Source organism: Trachemys scripta, chromosome 6 (assembly GCF_013100865.1).
Source record: "Trachemys scripta elegans isolate TJP31775 chromosome 6, CAS_Tse_1.0, whole genome shotgun sequence".
Taxonomy (NCBI): Eukaryota; Metazoa; Chordata; order Testudines; family Emydidae; genus Trachemys; species Trachemys scripta.
This window is the reverse complement of record NC_048303.1, coordinates 129,407,746-129,419,818: the sequence shown is the minus strand read 5'-3', so window position 1 is coordinate 129,419,818 and position 12,073 is coordinate 129,407,746. Positions and strand designations below refer to the sequence as shown.

Here is a 12,073-nt window from a genome sequence, read left to right as displayed (position 1 = left end):
CCCTGGCACCGGCCCTGGGCGGCGGGGCATGCCACTGCCCAAGGCTTCAAGGCTTGTGCCACGTGCCGCAAGCCTATGCCATTAAGCGATCCACACGACTCGTGTCTCCGTTGCCTGGGGGAAGCACACCAAAAAGAGTGCTGCAAGATCTGTAAGGCTTTCAAGCCCAGGACTAAGAAAGAGAGAGACTTTTGCCTTAAGCAGCTGCTCAAGGAGACGGCGTTACAGCCCTCTACTTCGACGGCACCGTCAACCTCGGTGCGGAGTGTCCCGGCATCGGTCCGTAATCCGGTGGGGCACCCTAAGCCCACGGCACCGAAACAGCAGGAACACCCCCGGCACCGGTCGTCTTCGCCGGCAAAATCAAAGGGCCAACCCAAGGCCCGAGGACACTCCCCACATAAGAGGGCAGCGCCTGCAAAGACCTTGAATGTGTCTAGGGCCATTGCGGCCCCAGCACAGATCCTGCTGACAGTGGCTTCAGCGCCAAAAGGCCCGTCGAGCCCCGGGATAGGCGCGTCGAGTGAGGAGGAAGGGCTGGAGGAGCTTTTGGGACAGCCCTCCACCCCGGACACATTTGAGGCAGCAAAGGACCTCATTGAATTGTCCGCTGAGGGCCCCCTCCAAGCTAAAGACAATCCGCCGAGACTGCCATCCAGAGGCAAGCCGGCAATGGTGCGCCCATGACGGTCACCATCTCGGCACCGTTCACAGTGCCGGTCCCGGTCGAGCTCCGCCTCGGTGGGCTCCTGGCTTCCCTCTGCGCAGAGGGCCGCACAGCCGTCGGGCCCCAATAAGCTCCTGGCTCCGACCCAGCAGCCCTACTCGAGTAGGCACCGGGACGTGTCAGTCACGCGATCCCCGAAACCGACCACCCGCAGTCGTTCCTGGTCCCGAGGTCACCGGTACTGATCCAGGTCCAGGTCAGCAAGACGCTACTCCCGATCCCGGTCATGGAGGCACTACTCTCCGACCCCGGACCGGCACCATCCCACGGCACCGTTCCATGGCACCGCCGTGGCCTTCCAGATCACCGTCCATGTTTTCGGAGGCAGACTTGGGCCGGTCCAGCAGATATGCCCACAGGGCACAGGCCAGTAGGGAACACGAAGCCGCTTGGCACCCACAATGGGGCCAGCCAGGACAATGGCCATTCTGGACCCCTTGGGCCTACCACCAGCAAGGCCCCCCGTCCAGGACCTCGAGATCTGGCCCCTCGGGACACCGATTCCGCTCTCCGCAGTGGCGCCCACCCTCTCGCAAGGAGGCCACGGTCTCCAGACCACCGGAGCAAGAAGGGGCAGACTCGGCACCGAGCCCGGCACTGTCTCAGACCCACGTCATAGAGCAGACTCCAGAGGAGTGCCCGGTCAGTGAGGAGTTGCAGGAAGAGGAAGATGCACAAAAGGCCCTGACCTCTTCCTCCTCACCAGACGAAGCTGTGGCGGGCACAACAGTGTCCGGCCCTCCCCCGATTGACCATCGAGCGCACCAGGAACTGCTACACCGAATAGCCCTCAATCTGGAGTTGCAGGCGGAGAAGACGGTAGAGCAAGAGGACCCCATGGTTGACATCCTAAGCCCGGAGGGCCCCTCCAGGATCGCGCTCCCGCTCATAAAAACGGTCCAGTCCAACTACAAAACAGTATGGCAAACACCGGCCTCCAGTGCACCAACTGCGAAAGGTGTGGAGAGGAAATACTTCGCCCCCTCTAAAGGGTTCGACTTCCTCTTCTCTCACCCAACACCCTGTTCGCTGGTCGTCTCTGCGGTCAACGAACGAGAGCAACATGGCCAGCAAGCCCCTGGCCCTCAAGGCCAAGGAGGCAAAATGCTTGGACTTATTTGGGAGGAAGGTCTACTCGTCCGGTGGCTTCCAGTTGAGGATCGCTAACCAGCAAGCGATTCTGAACAGACACAACTTCAATTCTTGGGCATCAGTCTCCAAGTTTAAGGAATCCCCGCCTCAGGGCTCACAACCCGAGTTTGCGGCTATAGTGAACGAAGGGAAAGCAGTAGCCAAAACCTCTCTACAGGCCTCCCTTGACTCCGCGGATGCAGCTGCTAGGACAATCGCGTCAGGAGTAGTGATGAGGCGCTCGGCGTGGCTACAGGCTTCCGGCCTTCCCCCAGAGGTGCAAAACACCCTGCAAGACCTGCCGTTCGAGGGGTCAGGCTTGTTTTCGGACCAGACAGATGCCAGACTGCATAGCCTCAAAGACTCTTGAGCAACCCTCAAGTCATTGGGAATGCACACCCCAGTGACACAGAGAAAACCCTTTAAGCCCCAACCACCACAGAGGCAATACCACCCTTGTTCTAGACAGGAACCGTACCGCAGAAGGGGCAGGGATAACAGGCATAGACGTAACAACACGCCTAACCAGGGCCAAAACCACAGTCAAGGCAAGCCACAGCCGGGAAATAAGCAAGGGTTTTGAAGCTGTGATCGAGAACAGCGTACCAAACTCTATTCCGGATCTATTTGCGGACCCTCCTCAAAGTAGGAGCAGTGGAAGAGGTTCCTCCGGACCTAAGGGGGAAAGGGTTCTACTCCAGATATTTCCTCATTCCCAAAGCAAAAGGGGGCCTCCGTCCCATTTTGGACCTACGCAGACTAAACAAATTCTTGGTCAAGGCACATTTTCGTATGGTCTCCCTTGGCGCTATTATCCCATCCCTGGATCCGGGGGACTGGTATGCTGCCCTCGATATGAAAGATGCGTACTTTCACATCGCCATCCGCCCGGCCCACCGGCGGTTCCTGCGCTTCACCATCAACCAACACCATTTTCAATTTATGGTCTTGCCCTTCAGCCTGGCACGGCCCCGCGAGTGTTCACAAAATGCATGTCCGTGGTGGCAGCTTTTCTTCAGAAAAGATGGATGTGCGTATACCTGTACTTGGACGACTGGCTCCTCGCGGGCAGATCGGAGGACGAGGTCCACTCCCATGTGACACTGCCACTACAGGCGTTCCGCAAGCTCGGTCTACTGGTCAATGTGTCCAAGTCCTCACTGATCCCCTCGCAAAGACTGGACTTCATAGGGGCAGTCCTGGACTCGGTGGCGGCACAGGCAAGTCTTCCAGTGTCAAGGTTCTTGGCCATTCAAAGGGTTGTAAATTCATCCAACAATTCCCCACAACCACGGCCAGATGCTGTATGCAACTCTTGGGGCACATGGCAGCCTGCACACATGTAGTCAGACATGCCCGCCTAAGACTCAGGCCATTACAGTTATGGCTGGCCCAAATGTATCGCCCCAACAGAGACCCTTTAGACCTAGTAGTGATAATCCCACCTCGGGTGTCGAACTCCCTCCGCTGGTGGCTCGATCAGCAGCAGGTTTGCGAAGGGGTCCCTTTCGCCACCCCGCAACCCACTCTGACGTTAGTAACAGATACGTCGGACCTGGGCTGGGGGGCACACCTGGGGGACCTGCGGACCCAGGGCTTATGGTCCAGGGAAGAAAAGTTGCTTCACATCAATCTGAAAGAGTTAAGGGCAGTTCGCCTCGCCTGCCAGACCTTTCATGCTACCATAGAAGGCCACAGCGTGTCAGTTCTGACGGACAACACTACCGCCATGTTCTACATAAACAAGCAGGGCGGGTCCAGATCCTCTCCCCTTTGTCACGAGGCACTCCTCCTATGGGACTTCTGTATAGCCCATTCAGTCCACCTACTCGCAGCATATCTCCCAGGGGTCCAAAACGGGTTAGCAGACCGACTCAGCCGGTCCTACCACATGCACGAATGGATGCTGAGAGGGGATGTCCTGCATTCAATCTTCCAGAGGTGGGGGTTTCCCCAGGTGGATCTCTTCGCCACCAAGGACAACAGCCAATGCCCTCAGTTTTGTTCATTTCAGAACCTCAGCCCGGGCTTGTTGGCAGATGCCTTCGCGATTCCGTGGGGCGGGAGCCTGAGGTATGCCTTCTCTCCATTCCCACTCATCCACAGGGTCCTGCTCAAGACCCGCAGGGACAAGGCGACAGTCATCCTTATCGCCCCGGCGTGGCCACGCCAGCACTGGTTCACGACCCTGCTGGAACTGTCTGTGACCGCCCCAATCGCCCTCCCCCTCCATTGCGACCTCATCACACAGGACCAGGGTCACCTACTCCACCCGAACCTACCATCGCTACATCTCACGGCGTGGTATCTCTCTGGCTAAACGATACGGAGCACAGGTGCTCCCACCAGGTCCAGCAAATTCTTCTTGGTAGTAGGAAGCCCTCCACAAGAGCGACCTACCTTGCCAAATGGAAGAGGTTCTCCCACTCGTGTAAGCCTCATCACATATAGCCTCTGCAGGCCTCAGTCCCATCAATTCTGGACTACTTGCTACACCTCAAGCTTCAAGGGCTTGCCCCCGCCTCAATTAAAGTGCATCTGGCTGCCATATCGGCGTTCCACCCTGGGGAGTTGGGAGTTTCAGTGTTCTCCAACCCCACAGTAGTCCGATTCCTCAAGGGGCTGGAGAGGGTGTTTCCCTACTCGCGCCCGCCGGTCCCTGCGTGGAATCTCAACCTGGTCCTAACTAAACTCATGGGGCCGCCCTTTGAATCCCTAGCCTCTTGCTCCCTCATGCACCTCTCATGGAAGGTAGAGTTTCTCGTGGCCATCACATCGGCCAGGAGGGTATCGGAATTGAGAGCCCTCACTTCGTAACCTCTTTATACAGTTTTTTATAAGGATAAGGTGCACCTGAGGCCGCACCCTAAATTCCTTCCCAAGGTGGTCACGCAATTTCATATGGGACAGGATATTTGTTTACCGGTGTTCTTCCCTAAGCCCCATACGGACCCAAGCCACCGCAGCTACATACCCTCGATGTCCATAGAGCCTTGGCATTTTATCTAGAACGGACCAGGCCATTCCACAAATCGACTCAACTGTTTATTGCCATTGCGGAGAGAATGAAAGGCCAGCCTATCTCGTCGCAACACTTGTCAGCATGGATTGTGCTTTGCATACGAGCTCGCCAACATACCAGCCCCGGAGATCAGGGCTCACTCGACTAGGGCCCAAGCGTCCTCGGTGGCTTTCTTGGCGCAGGTTCCACTCCAGGAAATCTGTAAAGCGGCCACCTGGTCATCAGTGCATACGTTTACAGCCCACTACGCGATCCATCATCAGACCAGAGAGGACGCGATGGTCGGCAGGGCTGTGCTTCAATCAATTGTTCCTTGACTCCTACCCTCCTCCAATGATAAGCTTGTGAGTCACCTAATCTGTAATGGACGTGAACAATCACTCGAAGAAGAAAAAACGGTTACCTACCTACCTTCTGTAACTGTTGTTCTTCGAGATGTGTTGTTCACGTCCATTACACTTCCCACCCTCCTTCCCCTCTGTCGGAGTCACCGGCAAGAAGGAACTGAGGGAGGGTCGGGCTGGCAGGGATATATATACGCTAGAGCGGGGCGCCGCTTTGGTGGGAGGGGGGACCCTGCCGGCCCAACGGGAGCTGCTGAGGGAAAAAGTTTCCGACGTCCGTGCACGCGATGCGCGCACACCTAATGTGTAATGGACGTGAACAATACATCTCGAAGAACAACAGTTACAGAAGGTAGGTAACCGTTTTTTTTGTTGGGTGTAAACCAATTAAGGTGGTGGAATATAATTGGTTAAATAACCACGTTACAGGATGTTAGGATTGGTTAGTTAAATTTCAGTAAAATGATTGGTTATGGTGTAGCTAAGCAGAACTCAAGTTTTACTATATAGTCTGCAGTCAATCAGGAAGTAAGGGGGGAATGGGAATGGGGGTGGGGAAATTGGAATCATGTTTTGCTAAGGGGGTAAGGGAATGGGAACAGCGATGGCTCTGTGGTGTCAGAGCTGGTAATGGGGACACTGAGGAAGGAAACTGGAATCATGCTTGCTGGAAGTTCACCCCAATAAACATCAAATTGTTTGAGCCTTTGGACTTTGGGTATTGTTGCTCTGTGTTCATGCAAGAAGAACCAGGGAAGTGAGAGGGTGAAGGAATAAGCCCCCTAACAGTGTCCTTTGGGTTTTTTTCCAGATGCCAATTCACCGTAGAGGGTGTCCTTTGGGATGCACCCATCATTCACACGGCGCACATGCCCAAGCCAGCAGAGGCATCTCTGTTGAAGGAGTGTTTGCATGCTGGGTATTGCTGGCCCGTTTGAGCACTTCAGTGTTGGTGACTCTGTCCCTCCAGGAGATTCCAAAGATTTGACGAAGGCAACGCACATGAAAGCTGCTGAGCCTCTTTTCCTGATGAGAGTATAAGGTCCCTGTCTTGCTCCCATACAAAAGTGTGCTGATAACACATGTACAGATCTTTGTGTGTTCTGTCAGTTTGTTGTTTTGCCAGACCCTCTTGTTGAGTGTAGTGAGTTGGTGTGGCTCCCCGCCTGTCCAGCAGAGGGAGTGCCCTTACAGACACCCAAGTGGGCAGAGCCCCGCCACCTGTTCCCGCCCTCCCCTCCCCCCGGAAGTCTAGGGGCGGGACAGGAAGTGTGAAAGCCGACCGCCAGAGCTCAGTGAGGCCCCAGCCACCGCAGGGAGCAGACGTGCGGCCGGGAGCTCGCGGCCGGGAGAGCTCCAAGGCCCGAGGCCGTTGCCCTGTCTGGCCGGAGCTGCCCCGAGCCCACTACGACGAGGAGCCACCAGAGCCCGCCCACTCTCGTCATTGGGAGGAGCCGTTGGAACTCCCCCACACCAACCCCAAAGGTGAGACGGCACCAGAGCCCCTCCGCTCCTGCTGTTACCTGGAGGAGCCGCCTGACTCCAATTGGCTGGATTTCCCCAAGGAGCTGCCGGACCTGCCATCAAGCCCTGGCTGGGAGGAACCCATGCTGATGGACTGGACTGGGCCCGGTGCCACAGACGAGGTAGGCCCTGAGGGGGAACCTGGAAGTAGCCCGGGGGTAGCCGACCCCGGTCAGGCTGCAGTCACGTATGAGCCAATGTCAGTGTATTTCGCTCAGGATACCCCACTGACTCGCAGCGGCAGCAGCCGCTGCTAGGGCCCTGGGCTGGGACGCAGTGGAGTGGGTGGGCCTGCGTCCCCCCCCGTCACCCCCGCTCATGCGTGGCAGGCTTCCCCCTCACCCAACGCTCAGGTGTAGGGCCCCGGGCCTACCTTAACTGTTGTATTGTTGCTCAGCCCCTGCACCAAAGGGCCTGAGCCCCCTACCTGTGTGTCGCTCAGTCCGGTACCAAAGAGCCTAAGCCCTGACCCTGCGAACTATACCGCTGTCCTCCCGGTAGTGAGTCGGTGTGGCTCCCCTCCTGTCCAGGAGGGTCGAGCCCCGGCACGAACCTTCCACACGTGGTACCAGAAGTGGGGACTGCGAGTCCCTGCCCCTGTGAGAAGGGGCTGGAAGGGGGAGTGGCCACTGCCCCCCCCACACTTTAGTAAGGAGTATGGACATGGAGCGTTTGTTCCAGCTACTGGCGGAGAGTCAGGAGCGGCAGCAGGCGGCCCAATTGCAGCAGCAGCAGCAGCAGGCCACTCAACTTGAGCAGCAGCAGCAGCGAGATGCCGCCCATCTCCAGCAGCAACAGGAGCAGCACACGGCCCAGCTGGTGCAACAGCCGCAGTTGGTGCAGCAATTGGGGAACCAGCTGCAGCAGCTGCTGGTTACGCTCCCTCGCCCCACTATGGGGCCAGCGGGGGAAAATGGAGAGATGCCACGTTCAGCTCCTCCCCTTCGCCTGACCAAGATGGGCCCGGATGATGACCCCGAGGCCTTCTTGGTCACCTTTGAGCGCGTGGCCCTCGTCGCCGGGTGGGCCCAAGACCAGTGGGCCACCCTCTTAGCCCCGTATCTGACTGGGGTGGCCCAGGTGGCCTACCGCGGACTGGCAACAGAGGAAGCCCGGGATTATGACCAAGTGAAAGCTGCGATATTAGACGCGCTGGACGTCAGCCCCAAGACCTTCAGACAATGGTTCTGGAGCCAGACTTACCCGCCCCCGGGGCCAGACCGCGGTTGGTGGCCCAGACCTTAAAAGAGGCATGACGGCGGTGGTTACAACCTGACCCTCGGACAGCAGAGGAAGTGACCGAACAGGTCATCCTGGAACAGTTCATCCAACACCCTGCCCTCCCAAGGCGGGCCTGGGTGCTCCGCCATCGGCCGGCGACGCTGTCCGTGGCTATGTCGCTAATGGAGGACTTCTTCGCCGCCGAAAATACAGTGGGCCCCACCTTTCGGCGCCCCAACCCCGGGTCTGAACCAGCCCATGGTGAGAGGAAGGAGAACACCCCGAGCGAGCCACGGCACTCAGTTCCCAAAGTCGACCCCCATACGGAGCCCCGGGCTCGGCGCATAGAGTCGGCCCCCCGGACGGGGCCAATGCCCCCTGGCCAGGGGCCCCCAAGGACCCAGCGGAGGCCCCCCCCCCAGAGCCCGAGCCGAGTGGGCCCCTGGAGTAGGCGGCCTGAACTCGGTCCCTGTTTTGGCTGCGGGAAGATGGGACACCTCCAGTGGGACTGTCCCGACATGGACTGCAGTTACGGACAAGTGTGGGCGGGACACAATCGGGCCTGGCCATTCCTGAACCCCAAGCTAACAATCCCCGTGGCCGTTGGGGGTCGGGCAACCCAGGCCTTGATCGACTTGGGCTGTGGCCAAACGCTGGTCCAGCAGGAGCTGGTACCTCAGACCAACACATGCCTGGGGGTGGTCCATCTGCAGTGTATCCACGGGGACGTCCGACCGTATCCGAGCGCCCGGGTTCCCCTAACGATCGCAGGTGTCACCCGGGATCTGGTGGTCGGCGTAGCTCCCCACCTAGCGTATCCCGTGGTCTTGGGTCGGGACTGGCCCGCTTTCGAGGAAGTCCTCTGACCCACGCTGGCCCTGGAAGCAGATCGCCAGGGGTCCGCACCCGTGACCACCGCCTAGGTCGAGGCAACCGAGGTGGACGTCCCGGACGATGCGGTGCTGCAGCCGGAGCCCACCCTTAAACCCCGCCTCGATACCGACTTCTGTCGGGACCAACGATCGGATCCTACCCTCAGCCGCTTTTATGAGCAGCTCGCGGCGGTGGACGGGAGCATTGCTGATCCCCAGCAAACCACCCAATGGCCCCACTTCGAGCTGCGCAGAGACCGGCTCTACCGGGTGGACCGCGACCCCCGCACACGGGAGCCACAGACACAACTGATAGAGCCCCTGTGTCATCGGCGAGCCGTAATGAAACTCGCCCATGATGTGCCGGCTGCCGGGCACCTGGGGCAGGAGAAGACCCTCGCCCAGATCCTAGCGCGCTTCTTCTGGCCGAGCGTCCACCAGGACGTGAAGAAGTATTGCACCTCCTGCCCGGAATGTCAGTTAGCGGCTCCTCCCGGGGTCCCCAAGGCGCCCCTGGTCCCCATGCCTTTGATGGAGACACCGTTCGAGCGGGTCGCCATGGACCTCGTGGGCCCGCTCCCGAAAAGCGCTGCTGGGTTTCGGTACATTTTGGTACTCGTGGACTACGCCTCCTGATTTCCGGGGGCCATCTCTTTGCGGAGCATTACCGCCCGGACTATCGAGGGCGAGCTGGTGAAGATCTTCACGTGGGTAGGACTGCCTAAGGAGATCCTAACCGATCAGGAAACTAACTTCACCTCCCAGTTGTTACGGCAGGTCTGTACACTCTTAGGAGTCAAACAACTCCGCACCTCAGTTTACCACCCGTAGATGGACGGGTTCGTGGAACGGTTTAACCAAACGCTTAAGGGAATGTTGCGGAAATTCCCTGTAGACAAGCTCCGCCACTGGTATCAGTTCCTTCCGCCCCTGCTGTTAGCCGTCCGGGAGGTTCCCCAAGCATCAACAAAGTTTTCTCCTTTCAAACTATTATACGGATGCAGGCTGCGGGGCCTCTTGGATCTAATGCCAGAGACCTGGGAACAGTTGTTCTCCCCAGCTCTTAAAATCCATCGTACAATTGCAAGAGTACCTTACCCAGGCGGGAGCCCTGGCGTGCGAGAATTTAAGGACGGCGCAGGAGCGACAGGAGCAGGCCTACAACAAGGAGGCCCAAGTGCAGGAGTTTCAGCCCGGGGATCGAGTCCTACTCCTCCTGCCGTCAAGCGAGTCAAAGCTGTTAGCCCGCTGGCAGGGGCCGTACGAAGTAGTGCGCAAGGCGGGTCCGGTCACCTGCGAGATTAGGCAACCGGATAAACATAAGGGAACCCAATGTTATCATGTGAACCTGCTGAAACTGTGGCGTGGCCGGGAGGGCCTCCTGATTAACCCTTACCTGCCCGAACCGGAGCTGGGACCCCGTGTACGCCCGAAGGAGGATCCCCCGGCACCCCTCCTAGGTGAGTCGCTCACAGAGGAACAACGTAAAGAGGCTAACTGTCTCCTGCAGGCCTTCCGGAAGACTTCCACGGCGGTACCAGGCTACACAACCCTGGTCTGGCATTCGATCCAGACCGAGCCTGGGAAAGTTGTCTGAGAAACAACCCGGCCCCTACCCTACGGGATGCGCGAAGAGGTCGAAGAAGAGGTGTGAGCCATGTTGGCTTTGGGCGTCATTGAGCCATCCCGAAGCGAGTGGCGCAGCCCGGTGGTCCTGGTGCCCAAGCCAGATGGCACCTGCCGTTTCTGCATAGATTTTCGGAGGGTGAACGCCATCTCCCGCTTCGAAGCCTACCCAATGCCCCGCGTGGACGAATTACTGGGCCGCCTGGGAGAGGCACAGTTTATCACCACCCTTGACCTTAGCAAGGGCTATTGGGAAATTCCACTAGATGAGACCTCGAAGGAGAAAACTGCCTTTGCCACCCCGACTGGGCTATATCAATTTACTCGGATGCCTTTCGGTCTCCATGGGGCCCCTGCGACCTTCCAGTGGCTGATGGATCACTTGCTACAGCCCCATCATGACTATGCAGCCGTCTACCTCGATGACGTTGTCATTTATAGCCGCCGCTGGGATGACCATCTGACCCGGGTCGCGTCGGTCCTGAAGTCCCTGAGGCAGGCGGGCCTGTCAGCCAACCCTAAGAAATGACGTATTGCCTGGCAGGAAACTACCTACCTCAGTTATACGGTTGGGGGCGGGAGCGTAAAACCCCTTGTGGGAAAGGTCCAAGCCCTTGTGGACTGTCCCACCCCGACAACGAAACGACACGTGCGGCAGTTCCTGGGCCTCGTCGGATATTATCGACAATTCGTCCCCCAATTCGCATCCATAGCCGTGCTTCTAACTGGGCTACTGAGTAAGGACAGTCCCCAGCAGGTGCAGTGGTCCCCGGAATGCGAGACCGCCTTCCAGACACTTCAGAGGTGTCTCTGTCAGGAGCCGGTTTTGTACAGCCCGGACTTCAATCAACGGTTCATCCTTCAGACAGACGCCTCCGAGGTGGGTTGGGGGCGGTCTTGTCCCAAGAAGTGGATGGAAAAGACCATCCTGTGCTGTACCTCAGCCGGAAGTTATTTCCTCGAGAAAGGAACTACGTGGTCATAGAAAAGGAGGCCCTCGCCATGAAATGGGCCTGCGATGCCCTCCGTTTTTACCTCCTTGGAGCACCGTTCACCCTGGTCACGGACCACGGCCCCCTTCGCTGGCTGATGCGCATGAAGGACAACAACACCCGCATCATGCGTTGGTACTTGGCCTTGCAGCTCTATGCGTTCACCGTTCAGCATCGGGCCGGCAAGCACCATGCCAACGCGGACTTCCTATCCCGCATTGGGGAAATGGAAGGGCCTGGTCCCGATAAGCGGGAGCCAGTCTTGGGGGGGGGGGGGGGGGTGTAGTGAGTCGGTGTGGCTCCCCTCCTGTCCAGCAGAGGGAGTGCCCTTACAGACACCCAAGTGGGCGGAGCCCCGCTGCCTGTTCCCGCCCCCCCAGAAGTCAAGGGGCGGGACAGGAAGTATAAAAGCCAGCCACCAGAACTCAGTGAGGCCCCAGCCACCGCAGGGAGCAGACGTGCGGCCAGGAGCTCGCAGCTGGGAGAGCTCCGAGGCCCGAGGCCTTTGTCCTGTCTGGCCGGAGCTGCCCCGAGCCCACTACGACGAGGAGCCACCAGAGCCCGCCCACTCTCGTCATTGGGAGGAGCCGTTGGAACTCCCCCACACCAACCCC

The 12,073-nt window shown here is 58.6% G+C and overlaps 1 protein-coding gene across 2 annotated transcripts in view; it reads left to right on the top strand.

Annotated features, from left to right (window-relative positions):
- Positions 1–12,073, top strand: part of TMOD1 (tropomodulin 1) — a gene marked incomplete at its 5' end in the record, with an annotated part of 79,458 nt that overhangs the window by 27,695 nt on the left and 39,690 nt on the right.